This window comes from Dendrobates tinctorius, unplaced genomic scaffold, assembly GCF_039654945.1.
Source record: "Dendrobates tinctorius isolate UK_male_01 unplaced genomic scaffold, ASM3965494v1 ptg000109l, whole genome shotgun sequence".
Lineage (NCBI taxonomy): Eukaryota > Metazoa > Chordata > Amphibia > Anura > Dendrobatidae > Dendrobates > Dendrobates tinctorius.
Genome location: NW_027361777.1, coordinates 2,551,744 through 2,557,752, shown reverse-complemented (window position 1 = coordinate 2,557,752; position 6,009 = coordinate 2,551,744).

Here is a 6,009-nt window from a genome sequence, read left to right as displayed (position 1 = left end):
TACACAAAAAACGTTCATCTGTCCGTTGTCTCCGGCCGACGGACAGAGAATTTCTGACGGATCTGTTGGACGACGGATGAAACGTGTGGCCATCCGTCACAATCTGTCACTAATACAAGTCTATGAGAAAAAAAACGGATCAAGCATGAAAAAATGATGGAAAGCCAAAATTAAAAATATATATATTGTATACCAAATTATAATGTGATGACATAAAAATCTGAATAATAAATATATCAATACATCTTGCCAAAATTAGTATATTATCAACACAAAAAATAGAATAAAAAATATATATCAAAAAGTGCTAAGTGCTAAAATATAAAATCTGAATACATACAATAAATAAATCAATACATCTTGCCAAAATTTGTATAATATCAGCACCAGAAAAAAATAAATAAAAAATATGTAAGAAAAAATGCTAAGTGCTAAAATATATCGCTCAAAAAACTTTTCTATTAATAATGTGTAAGTTAAATATATAGTGTAGACAATAATATCGTGAAAAGTACTACCATAATATTCTAAAAATTGCACTAAAAAGTGCTATAGTGCTGTAAAATAAAAATTGTGCAAAAGTGAAAAGTATTGCAAGATATAGAATTAAATCCACTGTAAATGATTCAGTACTATAAAGTGCTGGAGGACAAAACATTCAATGCACATTGAAAATAAATGAATATACAAGTATAACCAAGAAATAATGCTCTACAAAAAGCACTGCAGTGCTATAGATGAATTGCAGAGTACTGCAAAATATGAGGGATAAATACAAATGAAAGTTTACGTATACTAAAATATGCCAAGATATAAATTACTATAATATGACCCAGTAATATAAGGTGCTATAGTGCTACACCGCCATACACATTAAGTTTGGAGCTGTGACCAAGCTCACCCCAGCGAACAGCGCTTGACACTGGACGCCAGAGTCTGTGGCTGCACGGGTACAACAGTCCCAGCAGCCAAATCCGGAGGGCAGGAGACTGCAGCCCTCCTGACCCCATCACACACCTGAATGCACAGCAGCATACCAGAGCCAGAGCCACCACGAAGGAGTGACACCTGTGAAAGGCTCAAGCTGCCTGCCATACAGGCAAGGACTAAAGAACCGCAAGGAACAGAGGACTGAGCATAGCTTTAGACCTCATGGGACAGCGTAGAAAGGAGGCCTCCAACCCATCTGGCTTAGTGGATCCTAAATTGCTTCCAGGCTGGCTGGATCTCCATTACCATCTATACTCAGTGCCCTGGTTTGCAACTCAAAATGTGAGTAAAACCATAAAGTCTGCACCCCGTTGTGTTCTCCTGTTTATTTGCTGCGTCACCTCAGCACTGCATTACATCCATCATCACCATCTTTTATAATATAATTGCTCTGGGACTTAGCTCCACCTGTGGAGAGCTGTACCAACTCTGCTGCATCACCATCAGCCTCAGCGGTCTTTTTAAGCAGCGTCGGCTATCCCTTGCCGAATACCACAGGTGGCATCACAAACTATATCTTATATAGGGTCCAGGATCCAGCAGGATGATGAGGAGCTCTCCTAGCCAGCGTCCTCTCCCATTCACGGCATAGCCACGCCCCACCTTGAGATTGTTGATATCTTTCAACAATTTTAGTTCTCAAGTCCTCACAGTTCTCATTTTTTCTTTATGTCCTCCATGCTTAGTGTGGCACAGAGACAAACATTGCAAAGATTGAGTCAACTTCTCCCCTTTTTATCTGGTGTCAGGTGTTATTTTCATATTGCCCCCAATTGGTTTTAAATTCTGCCTGGAATCTGCCTTAAAAAGAGCCTCAAAACCACTGCAAAAAGTGAATATAATCCACAGCAATCCTACACAATGATCCCCCACTTATCGCGGGCATTACATTCTAAACCTCCAACACGATAGTTGAAAATCCGCCAAGTAAGAAACTTACATTTATTTTAGCATTTATATATTTTAAGGATTTACAAACCCCTCCCACACACTTATTTACCATTACTAGTCCCTTATTAGTCGGCCCCGTTCCTTATTAACCTTTTGCACCTTTTTATAAACACTACTTACTACACTACATGATGAAGATGATGAATTAGCTGTGTAGTACTGATGATTGAAGGTGATGAAAATGGGATGAATGTACAGTACTGTACTGCACAGCATGGAAGAGCATTACAGCTCTCCTATTGGCACCACTTCATCAGGAGCTTCTTCAGGTGTGGCAGTAGTATCTTCAGCCTCATCCGTAACTTTTAATACCACTAAATGCGTAACCAACCTCTTGTTCGAGTGATGAACATAGTCATGGAGAGATGGTGGTTCTGCTTCTTAAGAACCATACGGAGGTCCTATTCCTCTGCCAATCGATGAAGTACATTGCCCATTATGGCCATGATTACAAGTCGATCAAGTGTTACGCCAACCTCCTCCTCTTCTTAAACCCGTTGTTCAAACTGTTCCTCATCCTCTTCTTCACTTGCTGAAGGGTGTTTCCGTCTTCAGTAGTCATGTCACTGAAGCCCTCTCCTCCCGGTATTTTCACCAGCTTCACAGCCTAATCCACCGCAGAGTGATACATTTCATCAAGAGAAAGTCTGACACATCATTTTCTTTATGGTTTTTTGAACATTTTTTCAATATATATTTTGTTTTTAAATATTTGATAGACTCAAAAAAACAATTAGTGGGACAAAAGGTAGTCACTTATTAAAGAGACAAATAGAAGAATATTTACTGTATACACTCGTGTATAAGCCGAGTTTTTCAGCACTTTTTTTGTGCTGAAAACACCCCCTTTGGCTTATACACGAGTCACGGTCCCAGAAAGCCGGCAGAGGAGGGGAGCAGCAGGTCACAGAGGTCACCAGCTTCCAGCACACCATATTCACATGCCTGCACGCCTCTCCCCTCCCTTAGGCATGGAGCGCATATTCATTACCTAAATGAGCAGTACCACGTGATCACTCGACAGGAAGAGCTGCAGGCTCCGGCAGCCAGAACGAGCTGCAAAGCCACCAGGGAGGTAAAAAGGATGGTTTTACCAGTTATAGGGCGTGCTGGGTCTGCTGGACAATTGTTTCTCAAAGGATCATTGTGGATACAGGGACCTCATTGCCTACTGATCAGGCACCAGGAAGCCCTGGATGATATCTGGAGTTTCCGCTGTGGAGTCTCTGATACTTGCCTGGAGTTCATCCTGAGCCATCTGATTCATGAATACAATGCCAGTCCTGTAGTGAACATTGTCACCGGTGTATAATGAAGCTCTGCAGATTCCTGAGGGCTGGTTAACTCTTTAGCCACTGCGCAGGTCTCTGCTGATGTCAGGGGGTGGTCTAACGGGCCCCCTGACTATTGTGCTCAGTGTTATAATTGTGTCCCCTTTATGTTGAGGGCTGGTCCTGGCCTATGAATGGCTGATAACAGGGACCCATAGCTGCAGCACTGGAGTAGCGTGGGGGGGCAGTCCGCCCCAGGCGGCACGTGTGTGGGGGAGGCGCGGCAGCATGACAGCTCCTCGGCTGCTTTTAGGAAAGGCCCCAGCAGCCGTGTTGCTATGGTAACACTGTAGGACTACATTACCCATCATGCCTCGGGCGTGCATTCCTGGTATGACCCCGCTGCAGCGCTGTAGATTGGCAATCACATGACCGTGGGATCTGCCGAGGCTCGAGGCTGTCACATGCCCAAACAGCGAGCGGAGCGGCCGCACAGCACAGAGCATGGCCAATGTGGCCAACAGGGTGTCGTGGTCCGGCCGGGAGCAGCTGGAGGAGGCCGGGGAGAGCACGCCGCTGCTGAACGGAGCCGGCAACCGGCAGGTGAGGGCGAGAGGGATACTGGGAATTGGGGGGCTGTGCAGATAAGTGACCATGGCGAGGCTGTGCAGGGGAGGACATGGGGGGCTCTGTAGGGGGTGGACATTGGGGGCTCTGTAGGGGAGGACATGGGGGGGCTGTGTATGGGAGAACATGGGGGCTCTGTAGGAGGGACATGGGGGGCTGTGCAGGGGGGGTACATGGGGAGGCTGTGTAGGGGAGAACATGGGAGGCTGTGCTGGGGGGGTACATGGGTAGGCTGTGTAGGGGAGGACATGGGGGGCTGTGCAAGGGGAGAACATGAGGGCTCTGTAGGGAGTGTACTGTGGGTCTGTGCAGGGGAAGGACACGTGGGTCTCCTTACACTGTTTTATGGTGCGGCTCTATGCAGGGCAGTGGTGGAGGTTCAGTAGGGTCATCAAGCTAATACATACATATATATAGAGAACTGCAAGAAGATGAAAGTCTAGAAATTTAGAAATAACAGCAGAGTTAGTAGTAGACTAAAAATTAGATCTTTGAGTTTAGTGTGGGCTCTTCGGATGCTTGCGGAATATCAACGACCAAAGGGGCGGCAAATTTTTCGACCGCCCCGGGCGCCACAAACAGTTGCTACGCCACTGAGCTGCAGGAATGTATAATGTGTATAATGTGCACAGTAATTAATGTTCTAAATATTCACTGTCATTACCAAGAATTATCCGTGTTATATGGCCGGAACAAGATGCAGTGCCACCGACGGCGCGCAGGCAGGTAAATAGGATGGTTTTTTTCTTAACAGGAATCATACATACAAAGATAGGGGATAAGGAGCCATGCATACAATGACAGGGACGGGGGAACCATGCATACCACGGTAGGGATGAGTGGTCAATGCACACCCGGCTTATACTCAAGTCAATAAGTTTACCCAGTTTTTCGTGGCAAAAGTAGGTGCCTCTGCTTATACTCTGGTCGGCTTATACTCGAGTATATACGGTAATAGGTAAAATCTGACAAGAATAAACAATAATTTGCAGTTAGCCCAATCGTGGGGATAAATAGCTGAGAAATAAATAGTGATTAGTATATCTTAATAAATATATTGCAATTCGCCCAGTACAAAGCTGTGAAAAAAAATGGTAGTTACTATTTCCATTAAGTATTGCACTCAAACAGTTGATTAACCAAGAGATGGCATGTACCAGAATAGAATTCTCCTAGAGGCTGCAAATAAAAGCGGCAGGAAGTAAAGGGTTAATAGGTACATAGAACACACAATTGGGTGAAAATATTAAATGGTCATGAGCAATATGTCCCGGCATAAAGAGTGTGATTATATCCTTAGTCCATAGTTAATGCTTGGTATAAACCTGCATTCATAAAATAGTCCAATGTCTATAGCCGTGGGGAGAGCTGCCCCGGCCGATGACGGATACACCAAGTACTTTCTCCAATGAGTGGAGGGCTCATGCCCTGTGAAATAGCGCGCTGAACAGTACATGGTGATTTCACCATATATACTGTAGTTGTATGTGAGTGTTGCTACTCACAATACCTCCGATGGTCTGTGTAGAATCCAGTGACTGCGTTCTGGCTGGTGCAGTAAAGGTCGGACCTGGGAGATGCGGCGATATGACGAGGTGTAGTGTGAGACCAGCGCTCCTGCACTCCAGCTGTCGGCAGGGATGCGGTCACTCTGGTCAATAGCTGAGTCCTGGCAGATGTGCAGTAGGAGCAGGACCTGTGTGACGCGGTGGATCACGTGGTGCCGCGTAACTGCTGCTAGATGGAGGTACGGGTGGCAAAAAGGGCCGAAACCAACGCGTTTCGGAAAACTCAGCTTCTTTCTTCAGGTCTGGGACATATTGTTTATGACCATTTAATATTTTCACCCAATTGTGTCCTATGTACATATTAACCCTTTACTTCTAGGAGAATTCTATTCGGGTACATGCCATCTCTCCTTGGTTAATCAACTGAGTGCAATACTTACTATTTCCATTAACTACCATTTTTTTCACAGCTTTGTACTGGGCGAGTTGCAATATATTCATTAAGATATACTAATCACTATTTATTTCTCAGCTATTTATCCCCACGATTGGGTTAACTGCAGTTTATTGTTTATTCTTGTCAGGTTTTACCTATTAAATATTCTTCTATTTGTCTCATTAATAAGTGACTAGCTTTTCTCCCACATTTTGGTTTTTTCAGC